Source organism: Choloepus didactylus, chromosome 1, assembly GCF_015220235.1.
Source record: "Choloepus didactylus isolate mChoDid1 chromosome 1, mChoDid1.pri, whole genome shotgun sequence".
In the NCBI taxonomy this organism is placed as follows: domain Eukaryota; kingdom Metazoa; phylum Chordata; class Mammalia; order Pilosa; family Megalonychidae; genus Choloepus; species Choloepus didactylus.
This window is the reverse complement of record NC_051307.1, coordinates 229,933,936-229,946,296: the sequence shown is the minus strand read 5'-3', so window position 1 is coordinate 229,946,296 and position 12,361 is coordinate 229,933,936. Positions and strand designations below refer to the sequence as shown.

At 41.4% G+C, this 12,361-nt stretch overlaps 1 protein-coding gene across 3 annotated transcripts in view; it reads right to left on the bottom strand.

Moving 5' to 3' along the window:
• CHL1 (cell adhesion molecule L1 like) overlaps positions 1-11,537 on the bottom strand; it is a 211,827-nt gene extending 200,290 nt beyond the window's left edge. For 2 of the 3 annotated variants that reach the window (XM_037800468.1, XM_037800487.1), the window contains exon 1: positions 11,306-11,537. The gene's annotated coding sequence lies outside the window, so the exon portion shown is untranslated. Of the gene's footprint in view, positions 1-9,772; positions 10,069-11,305 lie in introns of those variants that run through there. The other variant, XM_037800473.1, reaches the window with a different exon arrangement.
• Positions 11,538-12,361: the final 824 nt, after the last annotated feature.

Genomic DNA, 12,361 nt, shown 5'->3' with positions numbered 1-12,361 from the left:
TTCAGTAATAAAACAGGACTGGGGAAAAATCAGCTTTTTTAGGGAATAAGTTAGACAGATTTACATTACCTTGTTTGATCCAGTAATTTAGGGCAATATCTACATATTACCATATATTAATTACAGATAAATAAACTAATCTACATAAGTCAAGATCCCAAATTTCATTTTTTAATATTTGTGGATTGGGAGTAGCTGCATAATTGCTTTGGTTTTCCACTTCATTTTTAGTAGCGAGTTGAGAACAATGTGCACCCAACCCCTCCCCCTCCACAGTCATGTACACACATACAACCACTCAAACAAACCCATTTCACTCATGGAACCAGTATCAAATAACCAAAATGGTACCAGAATGCAATCTTCAAAGGAAGTAAATTGCAATGAAAACCCAGTTGAATAAAACCTAGAAATCTGCATTTCATTTTCTTCATAGGGCACAGAATCAAATGTGCAGACAGACTAGCCTCCCTCTGAGGATACAGTGTAGCTTCCAGTGGATATAATTAAACCAGCCTCCACTATGTGCATCCAGTCTGTTAAAGCCATGACTTAAATGACCTTGGAAAATGATGACACACACCTTTCTGTCCATGCTATCAGCTCTAAATTTGAAGGGGCAAAGGAAGCAGAATGCATGCTTAATTGAGGCAGTAAATACTAGCTGCAGCAGATTGTTTTACTGTTAAATACAGTAATGGGTTTTTAATGGCTGCTGTCCAAAATTACACCAGAGAAAAAATGGTTTATTAGTAATAATAATAGCTGGCGCTTTTATTTTCAAAGCTCTTTACAAATATTAGCTCATTAATCCTACAACTGCCACTGGGAGGCAGTGGTAAATGTTGCTTATATCCTCAGTTTACAGCTGTGGAACAAGAACATAGGAAAGAGTCACCAAGTTTTCAAAAGAAGGTTTTGTGCATGGAGGCCGATTTCCAATTCAAACAACACATCAATTTTTATACATGATTGGATGACATTCACCAAGATGACTGCCAGCCTATTTTGAGTTGTTAAGGTCAAATTCAATTTACTTGAACTTGACTTACAGAAGCAAACGAGTTGCATCTGAATTGTTCGATGTTGCTCCTTTCATATTATTTCAAGCAAATCAATTGTGTTCAAAACCTACTCAGCCCAAATCAATTTACATGCAGAAACTTGCATGCATGGATAAAGCAGTCTGTTGTGACCATTTGAATTGCTAAAGGTCACAAAGAGAAAAGGGGTCAAGGTCAAATTTAAGCAGTTCCGGTTTGGCTTTCTATTTTCATTCATTCACTCAAGAGCTCCTTGATTTTACAGAAAATTGTATCTGGGTCAAATTAATGAACAATAATGAATAACCTGCAAGAGTCTATTGTGTGTACAGATGCAGATGTTAAAATCACTGTTTTTTTTTTTATGTTTACCATTGTGGGCAATGTTTACAATTTCTTGCAACTGTATAATGCCTTAAGTATTCTTTATATCTTCACAATTTTTCTAATGGATGAATTATTCACTGTGTCTTCAGATGTATTTTACAGAATAAGTTCCAAAAGTCCCTGAATTCACAACACAAGAATAAATATATCTATTGAGAAGTCAAGTGCATATACCAGAAAAGTGGGTATGGGTCAAACAATAGGCTGATACTGAACCCATGTCAGGTATTCCAATGAAATAGGATCTGTTGGTTAGCCAAAGCAGAAAGGAAACATATTTTTGCTTTCCATTACACAAAAAGGAGGCTTTTTAAGACACTCAGTATTTGAGAAAGTTATTTATACTATGCACATCAAAGAGAGGTATTAACATTTTAAATAAACCCAAACCAGAAAGTTCAAAACTCTCTCAAAAATCCCAAATATTGATCATTCCTTAGAATATAGTGTGGCCTTTTTCTTTCTTTTAATCTTTGGTCCAAAACCTTATATTAATTGACAACTGCTAATAAAGCAGTGTCATTAAGTGTCATCAATATGCTCAGTGTCATTTACAAGCCATTTTCAAGAACAGCACTTGCCATTGCCCAACTGTTTCAGTCTTAATCTGGAGGGAAGATACACCTTTTGGAAATGCCAACCATGTAATGTAATTTGTTACATATAACTCCCACATGTGAAGAAAATCCATGCATATTAATTATATGGAGCTTCAGAACCATTTCTACCAAGAAATAATAAATGGCAATGAAGGTGAGTAAATGCTGTGGGGAAGGAGAAGATTGCTTTTGGCACGTACTGGTGCCCAGGGAGAGGAACATACCCAGTCAGAGAATCAAATGCTTCTGTGACATGATTTGGGAGAGAACACAAATAACCTTCTCTCCCAGTATGTCTCCCTCATGGAAGCCACTTACCATTGTTCCTTTGCATTAAGGATTTTAAGACCTCTTTAAAATGCCACCATTCCTGGGATGGCTACGCATTATCATGTAATACTTCAGGAGGATTCCATTTTAACTTTTCTACATGTTGACTAGAGAGAATGGGACATAGAGCAGATACGTTTGGATGGAAAGCAGGGAAGAGAGACAATCCATAAGGAAGACCAAGTCAGAGAATTCTCATAAATGGAGAGACCCAAAAATGAAAGTCCACAAGAGAAGAGCAAGGATGCTGAAGGAGTACGGTGGGCTCAAAGGCAGTCCAGTGTACCTGTTAAGAGCGTGGGGTTGAGAATCAGATATTTCTGAGTTTTAGTGCTGGCTCTGCCACTTCCAAGTCATATTGTATGACTGTATCTGTGTGATCCAGCTCACAATAGGTATTGTGATAATAGTATTTTCTTCAAATCACTAATGTGGAGATAGCAAAACATACATAAACACTCAGTAAATGGTGGCTATCTAAATATCTGTCTAGTACACCTTAGGCCTGTTTCTCCCACAATGTAGACATACAATAAAAGCTTTATGGAGGGACTGGTCACTGTTAATGTCTCATAGGACACACAAAAATAACATAAAAAAAGGGAAAATCTACTTTCCCTATCTTTGGAGAAGACTACATTCAACCCTGGAAATACAGCTGCTGACTTCTAAAGTATTTTCCCCAGAATCATTATAACCCTCAGTATATACGTTAACTCTGGGTTTGCTAAAAAAAAAAAAAAGAAAAGAAAGAAAAGAAAGAAAGAAAATTCACCACCAATTATACAATATTTCTCTTTTCTTTCAAATAAGGAAATCTGAAAAAGAAGCTGGATATCTGAACTTTGGTTCTGGTTTCACCACTGCCTAGCCAGCTATTTGACCTTGCTTCAGTTTTTTCATCTACAAAATGAGCCAACAACCTGTCCCTTTTTTTGTTTTTTTTGTTTCCCATGTTGTTGTAAAAGTCAAATGAAATGACATGGGAAAATTCTATGAAAAGCATAAAACACTTAAATAATGCAGGATATTATGGTTTATAAAAAATTATTATAATTATAATATATAATTATAATATATAATTATATATAATTATTTTTATGTTATATATTATTATAATTTATAATAATCTTTCAAGTGCTACAAATGCAGTGTCAAGTGTTGTAATCTCAGAAGAGGTCAATATTTATCTTCTCTCTGAACCTGAGATGTATTACTTTCTTTAATCACAGCAATACATAAAACATCTCATAAGAAGTTAATATTCACTTATTGTCTTCAATGCAATAACAAGTTGAATCCACAATCAATTCTGATAAACATTCAGATCATCAATGATTCTTCTTACCCACTTACCTTCTATTACACGGGCAAATGCATCCCTTAGCTCTGGAAAGCACAAACTCCTCATCAGGGTATACCAATGCATCCCTGACCTATTTCCCCATCTTCTTCACCCCCATGCCACTATGTGAAAAAAAGAGAGATCCCATCTGAGATTCAAATGTCCAGGTCACAGTGACTTTCAGCTGCCAGGTTGTTAATTGAGAACATCTCCACTTTCCAGGCATGATATCTGCAGTCCCTAGCTTTCAAAGCACCACTTCCAGCATAAGCTTTCCTTCTAGAGGACCTCTGCTAAAATGCAAACCTGTTATCTTAGAAGTTTTAATACATTTGGCCATATTCTTTTGCATTGCTCTCTCTGCTGTATTGGCTCTCACCCTAGAAAGCAGAGATAAGGTAAGGCAATGGACAAATTTATACTGATGTTTGGAGGTCACAGCTAAACATACCTGCGAATACCAGCAGGTATACCTGGGGCAATGTAAGGAGGGATGAGAAGAGAGTAACGAAAATGGAAGAAGTTATCCCTGAATGCAAAAAAAAAAATCGAATCTGCTTCTCCGTTTTGCTTTAGTTTTGGCAGTTCAAACTTTCTCCTTCCCTTCAACCCCCATTCCATAAATTTGAAGGCTTCAAGGTATGCTGGATATGCTTCATCGACCCCACCAGATCCAGGACCATTCTTTTCCTTCCTCCTTCCCGCTCCCTGCCGAGGGAACTAACCTCTACAGAGCACTCCAACCAGCTCCCTTGCCCCGACTGCTGCTGGGGTTCGACCACTCTGAGGAAGTACCAGATCTCAGGGCAGGAGAACAGTGTCTTGTGATTTGACAGTGGCTATGTTCTTTTACCAAAAACTGTGTCCTGTCTGGCAACCATTTCCTGGAGCTACTGCTCATACCTCCTTCCAGTAACTTCTCCCGCCTATTATTCCTTTAAGACGAGAGGCAGTGTCAGCTCCAGGGGTGTTTCGCCAGAACTTGTTGGTCCCTCTTAACTTGCCCTTTCTTTAAACTCCCTTCAATTACCCTTGTTAGTATGGCCCATATATAATTAAAGACCAAAGGGTAGGTGAGTGGAGTCTAGGTTTTACCCAAAGAAGACGCACAACTCTGGGTTCATCAAGGCCATTGTGGGCATATGCATTGCTCAGGGACCAAAAATTCTTCATTCTTCAAACCATTAGAAGAAGAGTAACGGATTCATATGTCTGCCAGGTTCCCGGCAGGGAACGAATGTGTGAAGCAGAGCTGATGTAAGGCAGTAGGAAGTGGTGGGACTCGGGTGAACTGGGGAACTCCAGCTATGTCTGAATGAGACATGCTACTCAGCTTCAGCCTGTGACACTCCCTGCCACCTGAGTATTCAGGCCCAATGTTGTGAAACTTCAAGTTTTTCAAGATAGGCCAGAAATATGGACTTTCAAAATGTGAAATTGCCACCTTCTAAATGTTAGCTATAATTCTTAAACACTCCTTCGGCCAAACACAACACATTTACAGGCTGGTTTCAGTCCAAATAGATTTGCCTGTTTTTTATGTTATGTTTGGATATTAGACAGACAATAGAACCTCTTCTTTAGAAAAATTATTCTGCTTTTCTTTACATTACAAAACTTAGAACAAGAAGGATAGAAAATCTTACCTACACAGCTTTTTCTTACACAGCAATTTAGTGGAAAATCAATAGTTCTCCCTCTCTTTTGAAAATTCAAATCAAAATGGAGAATGATTCAGCACTCAAGTCACAGGAATCTTGATATCTGGCCTGTTTTAAAATGTATGAATCTAGTCAAATCATTTAATTTCAGTCTGGCTCACTCCATTCATCTGCAAAATTAGGATAATGACTTCTTTCCTGCCATTTTCACAGAGACATTTGGCCAAGAAATTAAATAATACACAACAAAGGAAAGTGCACCCAAGTTCTTCAGAGAATAAAGTGCTGTTCAAACCAAAGGGATTAGTAAGAAAAACTTCACGTTTGTCAAAGATTTTTTTTTTTTTCTTTTCCAACATTTCATGACACCAAAGTTAATTGTGAGTCAACACCTCGGGCCAGTGGGATCTCATGGAAGATCTACCCAATCAAAAGCCATGGTCTCAAACCTGGGGATATATTAGAATCTCATGGGGAGCTTTCAAAAAACCCAGATACTCAATCACCACCCCCAGAGATTTTGATTTAGTTGATCTGGAGTTTTCAAAACCTCTCCAGGGGGTTCTACTTCGCAGCCAACCTTGCGAATCACTATGCTAAGGCATTTTTCAAATATGTGAGAAGAAGACTTACAGTATATTTGCATCAAATCAATGTGGGTATTAATAGTTTTCCATTTGCTAGCACCATTGATCATGGCTCACATTTATTCATATACATGGAGATACACACACAAATGAACCTCCCTCTTCATTAACATGTGAACATGGTTCTGAAGGGATAATTACTATAATAATAAGAAAGCATTTATTGAGTGCTCAGTAAGTGCTAATAAGCTGCCTATCTACATTGCCCCATGCAAATGCTCACAATAGCCCATGTGAGCTAGGTATGGATATCATCACTTATTTCCATAGAAAAAATCGAACCCTAGAGAAGTTCAAATGACTTACCCAAGGCACAGACCTAGGAGACGGCAGGCTTAGCTTTTGAACACTAGCAGCCTGACTGTACTCAGTACATTTAACCACCTACCATTTTGCTTTCCCACTGTGACAGACACTGTAAGGATTTATGGGATGAATAAAATGGGATGTGTGCCCTCAAGGAGTTTATGATCTGAGAAGGGAATTGAGATGCAAGCTAAAATTCATAGACTGTATAACAAAATGATATGAATATAGACCCTACAGTCGAGGAGAAGTGGATCAAAGGATGGGCAACTGATGGTTCTGCTGAGCTCCTATTCCTGCCACTACAGAGGATGTGCCCAATATCAAAGCACGAATGGGATAAGACTGCCAGGAGAAGAAATCCTGGTCACAGCACAGTGTATTCATATATTTCCCAATGTCAATACATTTTTTTTAAATATTCTTACCATCATTTACCAGCATCATTATTATTGGATATCTATAGCTTCCCCCAAATTTATCGAATTGTCAGTTTAATTAGCAGAACATGATTTGTGAAGAGTTCCTATCACCCAAAATTTCTCTCCGATACTGAAATTATGTGGTCACTCACACACACACACACACACACACACACACACACACACACACTGACTAATTTCACTTCCAAAGATATACTGGTTGCATTCTTTTGCTAGGAACAAATAACTGTGAAAATGAAATAAACATTTTTGTACAGAAAATAAAAAATTTGAAAATAATACGTTTTCTTTTTGTATTTTTATTATCTAAACACAGTGGTAAGATAAGCAGGATCATTTATTATCCACAATACATAAAATCTCAATTAGTTATGGTCTATTTGTGCACTGACTAAAAACATTCGTTAATAAAACAGAATTTTCTAGCTTACTGGATAAATATACCAGAAGAAATTGCAGAATAATGTTAGGTTGCCAAGCAACCACAGCTCTACTCTCTCTTGTCTGTGATCAATTCTACTCATTCATCAAGCTACCTAACCCCGGTGCTAGAGAATTCCAACCGATTCATTTCTTGGGAAAATTATAGTGACTTTTGGTAACACAGTAACATATATTCTCAGAAGATAAACTTAGATGTTCTTTTGATCAAAGGGATGTGTTAATTCATTATTCTCTACATGGTGGTAATGAGAAAACTATAATTAACTGCACTATTCCAACACACATAAAATAAACTGCAGCAATTAGTAATGTTTAGATGTTAACCAACCTCCAAAATTAGAAAACACAGACTCTTTCCTACAACAAAGATGTGGAGAAAGGAGAAAACATCACATCTAATTAAACTGAGAATTGTTTCCATCCCCCCACCAAAGAAGGTGGGGGGAAGCAAGAAAAGATCAACAACATGTAAGAGATTTCACTTTAAAAGCAGATGAAATGGCTCAATGTCAATCTACTTGTAGATAGACATAAAATGCTGGCAAATAATGTAATCTTTTCTTTGAAGGAATGCTTAGCACAATATTTCTCCAGGAATGAGTAGGACTATTATGCTTTCAGTCATTGCTGTGTTAACTTAGTATATTGTATGTAAATCACCATAATAATTGCATTCTCTTCAGACTGAATTAGTTAGAATGAAGCTGTAATCAAAATGTTCATAATTGAAAATATAGTATTCTCAGTCTTAGTTTGAAAAAATAACAGTGAATGCTGATTGAACCAGATAATACAGTACATCACTGAAAACAACCTTAGTGCAGAGATAAGTTCATCCTGTTAATTACACCTTTGCATGTCAATTAGCTCCCTAAATTTAGGACTCAACACCTCTCAATCTGTCATGATTTCCCATTGTAACCCTTTGTCTTTGGCCTAACTTAAGCTTTTCATCTGTATCACTGCTTAATTTTTAAAGGAAAATACAAAATGGTGAAAAGCTCAATTTTGTTTCTAAAATATGTTAGACCCAATTGCTCTGTTGCCTGTCATAAATCAAAGGGCAAAATAATTTCCAATAAATGAAACACTTAATGCCAAAGCTCCTGGGAAACAATATGTAAATGATCACATGAATTTCAGGCAAGCTGTCACACTAATTTCTCGAGGTACCTTTTAAAGATGACATACTCCCTGTGAAGATGGAGTGCTGTCTTGCAAAACCCAAACTTGAAGCAATACTCTATTACCTGAATTAATACTCACAGGGCTTCCTGACACTCATTCCTTCAAATATAACTCTATTAGTTGCCATCGATTACTTAATTTTCCATTATCAGATAAATACTACTGGAATCTTGATAATTACCTTTATTTAATCTCTATAAAAGTGAATCAGGCTAAATTAGTATAACAAAGCAATTTTGGGTGAAACAACCTCCTATCTTCAAGGATTTCAGGAGTAAATTATAAAATCAGGCCTCTACCCTGCAAATATTTTCTAGGTGAGATTTATCTTGCAAAAGTCACTGAAGAGCTTTGTGACAGTCACATCTATCTGGCCTTACATGCCTCAAGTCCATATTTTAATAAGCATTTTTTTTCAATTTACTTAAAACCAGTTCATTTAATAGGTTAAATTAACTTAAGAGTAATAAACATATTATGCACAATATCAAATCCTGTCCATGGGTGTACAGTTTCCCCATTACAAAGTTAGTTGGTACACCTATATAACCATGAGGTAGCAATAAAAATCTACAGCCTTATCTTTCAAGGAAGAAACCCTTAATTACAGATGCAACAGAGAACAATCCAGAAAACACATATTAATCATCACAGTCCTGTGCTTCTGTAGTACGGTGGGTACAAACATGCCCTGAAAGAGATTTTAATGAACTTCCATAGCCAGCATTCACACCTGCTGGGTAATAACTATTTGTCTCCATTGATTCACTGACAATATTCAGGAGTTTGGAAGGAATAATTATACACCAGGCTCTGGCATTACCTGTAAGGGGCAAATCCACTGCAGCACTTACGGCCATAAAATGGAAAACCAGGGTATACTTTAAACTCTAAAATAAAAGTAAATTATGAAAGCCACAGAGTAGTCCATCACAAAGAGACTGATATTAAGACTAACCTATCTGTGACATTAGGAGGTGAAAGAAGGAAACACAGTCTCACACACAAAGCCATGGAATAAACTTTTCTCCTTGTAACTAAGTTCTTCCAAACAGCTTTCTAAGCCTTTCCTTCTATCAATAACCTGACAAGCCAACTTGACCAGAAATTAGTAGGAGTTGGACCAGACAATTATAACATTAATGATAACTAGTATTACTGTTAACCAACATCCAAAATTAGAAAGCACTAAATTTTGCCTTGTAGAAAGATGTAGAGAAATGAGACCGCACCATATGTAATTAAATTTAGAATTAATTAATAGTAACACCATTAGCAACAATAACTAACCTTTGAGTGCTTACTATGCATCAGGTATTGTACTTACATTACCTTACTTCAATCTTGCAACAACCCAATGAGGAAGGTATTGATATTACCTCTTTTTTATAACGGGAAACTGAGGCAAGGAGCAGTTAAATGGTTCCTCCAAAGTGACGAGTCACAGAGATGGTGGAGCTGGAAATCGAAGCTACGTGGGCGCCACGGGACACTGCCTTGGGCGAGCCCAGGTGACTCACCAGGTGCGCATCCCCGGGCACACGCGCGCAGGCCCCGCCCACGTGCCTTCAGCGGGAGCGCGCCACGGCGCACGCGCGTGCCAGGCGGCCACTCGCTGGCTCCGGGGGCTCCTCCGCGGCTCCCGCGCCGCCCGCGGAAGGCTGAGCCCGGGGACGCCCCCCCGCCGCGCCCCCCGCCCGCGCGGCTCACACGCCTGCCCCCGCCCCGCGCCTCGCCGCCCACCCCGTCCGCTGCCCGCCTGCTGGGCCGACAGTCCGCACACCCGCCGCGCCTGAGCCCTGCGCCCTGCCCCTGGCGTGGGTACCTGGGCGCGCGGCGGCAGCGGCGGCTTCTCCCCGCCCTGGTGGTACCGCAGGAATTCCTCAGCCCTGCCCGGCCGAGAAAGTGTGGCTCGCGGAGAGCGAGAGGAGTGCGAGTGGAGGGGCCGGCGCTCCCCCAGCCTCCCGGCTCCAATCCTGCTCTCCAAATCAATCACTTTCTCTCTGTGCCCTCCCTCCCCACGCACACCCTCAGTAAGAGAGAGAGAGAGGGAGAGAGGGAGAGGGAGAGAGAGAGAGAGAGAGAGGGAGAGGGAGAGAGAGAGAGAGAGGCACAAAGAGGAAGAGGGGACCATCCGTGACTGGCATCTCCAGCTCCCCCAGCTCGGCTACTAGGCAGCCATGGCAACCGGGCCCCCGGCCGCCCCTCTCGCCCCCACGGTGGTCTCGGGAGGTGGAGCTCCTGCCCTTCCCCGTTTCCTCGCTCCCACCTCGCCCCTCCTGTCCTCAGATCCCCCGTTCCTGGCTGGGGGCAGGTGCGAAACCCCACCGGGATTTTGACTCCTCTGCCGAGTGTGAGAGCAGCACTGGTAGGGGAGGGAGGGACTGAGCCCCCGGCCCAGGAGATGAGCGGGGGACACGGCAAAGGCAGGCTGGAACGGACCCCAGCCCCAGCTGGGTCTCGGACCCCCACTCGGGAGAGGGCTGGAAGCCCCACGAGGGTGTGGAGTCCTCTCCGGAGGGTGGGAGGGGGAGCGAGTTTGGAGAAGAGGAGGGTCAACCCACCATGGCCAGCGGGCGAAAGTCGGAGCTAGAGGCTCTGAGGAGGCCCCGTGATCCCATCCATCGGACCCGAAGGTGTCTGAATTCGGCCTCACCCGCCTGGGAGCGAGCCTGGGAACGGGGGTGTCCCTTCCCGGGTTAGGGCGTGGGGACCTCGGACCACCCCAATTTGGGCAAGGATGGAACCCTGATTGCGCACCACTTCTTTCCGCAAATGGGCTGATCCCCCTCTTCATGGGAGCAAATCCTTAACCTTCCCTCCATCTCGCCCCGAGTTGGCTAGAGAGCGGGTCTGGGAAGCCCCCAGGGTTAGCAAGAGAGGTTTAAATTGACCCCCACCCCGCCACACACCTGAGCCGCCTCCAACACCCGACCGGTCCGGCGCCTTCCCTCGGGAAACTTCTCTCCCGAGCTGGCTCGGAGCGCGGACGTGCGGGGTCCAGCCGCTCTGGGCGGATCCGGGGCAGTTTCTTGATCCGCACGCAGATCTGCCCGCGGAGATCCCGCCTGGCCCCTCCCGCAGCTGGCACCGGCCGGGAGAAGGCAGGACCTGTGCTGGCTTGCGCCCGGATCCACGCCCTCCTGGCAGAATCTGGCTGGTGCCTCTCTTCTTCCCTTCCTAGGTTCTGCACCGCCACCCCTCACCCACGCCGCTTATTTCCCTCCCTTTGCACACTCCCATGGGACAGGGAGAGTGACAGCATTAAGACGTTGTTTCGTATTGAAAAGCAAGGGAAGAAGCCAAAACTTTCCCCCTCATTTTCAACATCTTTGGTGAAAAGAGGTAGGATCTCTGCCCTCTTCATCTGCCAAATAGAAATTTAGAATAAATCCCTCCCCTCTCCTGATGGTTTCACTCAGTACATATTCCAGACACGGATCGCCAGTCTGGTTTTCCCCCATTGCTGCATATTTGAGGGATGCAGTGCCATGTACCTAACACCATTTTCTCCTTGCTTTCCTTCATCATTTAGAGGTGTGTTGGGTCTTGCTGTTTAATTTACGAAGATACTCATACTATCAGCTGCCATATTAGCGTATATTTAAATTTGGAGACCTTTCACTATTACCATTTAAAAAATTTTGTTCTAATACTTCTGCCACATTGTTATCAAATGTTTCTCCTATTTATTCTCTATTAATTCAGTATTGTAGAATAGTGGAAAGCCCTGTGTACTTATTTCCAATGCAAAAAGCCATTTCTGATGCCTTAATTCCACCAACATATGTAAATATTTTTTTAGGATCTCAAAGTTAATATGGCAAACTTACAGCCTTTTGTGATATAAGTGATTCATCTTGCCCCTGCTTTATTTTTTTTTTCCCACCATGGCAACCATAATTATATTTTCCAAATGTTTCACATAATACAACTTTAAAAAATCCTGTTGAATTTCAGTTCTCTTT